Source organism: Pundamilia nyererei, unplaced genomic scaffold, assembly GCF_000239375.1.
Source record: "Pundamilia nyererei isolate P.nyererei 1_Seehausen unplaced genomic scaffold, PunNye1.0 scaffold01745, whole genome shotgun sequence".
NCBI classification, from domain to species: domain Eukaryota; kingdom Metazoa; phylum Chordata; class Actinopteri; order Cichliformes; family Cichlidae; genus Pundamilia; species Pundamilia nyererei.
In genome coordinates, this window is record NW_005189146.1 from 7,481 (window position 1) to 8,693 (window position 1,213).

Consider the following 1,213-nt stretch of genomic DNA (forward strand, 5'->3'; position numbering starts at 1 on the left):
ACTGTTCAGAAAAAACAGCAGATAAATTTGTGCTTTACCTGTTTGTCGTCCTCCGAGTTCACAGGTGAGACATGGCGCCTGCTTCTTTGTTTGGTTTCACCTCTGACGACGGTATGAAGGCGGGCTTAACGCTGCCCAACCAATCAGAAGTTAGAAACACTGCTCATGTTTTCTCTGAGCCTTCTTTTCTTCACTTTTGATTGGGTGGGAACAACCACCCACCCATACTCTGTGCGCTGGTGTTTGGGTGGGGTGAGTCTACTCGACACAAATTTATGCTTTATATTTGTATATTTGTACAGATTTGTGTCGACGTTCAGAAGCTGGATCCATGCAGAACAGATGACAAAACATCTGCATCGGTGCGCCTTCATGTTTGTCGTCTGGTTGCACCGATGTTCTGTACGACATCCTGATGTGTTGTCGGTCTGATGTTCATTGTTTAAAGTTTAAAAGAATACATTTGCCCTCTGTCACTTTAATGCAGCGTGCATTGTGGTTGTGTGAGAAGCCGAGAGCATGAAATTTAATAACTCCACAGACTACAGCTAATCTGTCAGAAAGCAAAGGAATGCAGGGCCTGTTCCAGCCTGCTGTGTTAGGAACGACGGTTACAAATAAAAGTGTGAGACAAAGATCGTCACAACAAAAATGTGAGTGTGCGTGCCTGTTACAGTTGCTCCTGCTTTTTCTCTTCAGCTTAACTTTTACTTACTCATTTCTTTATCTTTTGCTTTATAGCTGGAGTGTTGAACTCTTTATTTTGAATTATTTAAATTGTTTAGTCTGTTACTGTCTAGGTGCAACTGTGGCTTGCAAAAGTATTCGGCCCCTTGAACTTTCCCACATTTTGTCACATTACAGCCACAAACATGAATCAGTTTTATTGGAATTCCAGGTGAAAGACCAACACAAAGTGGTGCACACGTGAGAAGTGGAACGAAAATCAGACATGATTTAGACATTGCAGAGTCTGGGACCACTGACTGGACTCTGGAGATGTTCTTTACAATAATAATAATAACAATAATAATAATAATAATAATAATAATAACAACATTTTATTTATAAGCGCCTTTAAAGACCCTCAAGGTCACCTTACAATAGTACAAAATATTAAATAAATAAATAAACTTAACAATGTGGTGTATGCTGTACAGTGTAGCAAGGCATGCCCAGACCTCTACATTGGAGAGACCAAACAGCCACTTCA

General features: G+C 40.3%; 1 long non-coding RNA gene across 1 annotated transcript in view; it reads right to left on the reverse strand.

Moving 5' to 3' along the window:
- LOC102195869 (uncharacterized) overlaps positions 1-89 on the reverse strand; it is a 2,519-nt gene extending 2,430 nt beyond the window's left edge. Inside the window, exon 1 of the long non-coding RNA XR_312552.1 lies at positions 39-89. This is a non-coding gene — a long non-coding RNA (uncharacterized LOC102195869). The remainder of the gene's footprint in view (positions 1-38) is intronic.
- Between the last annotated feature and the right edge of the window lie 1,124 nt (positions 90-1,213).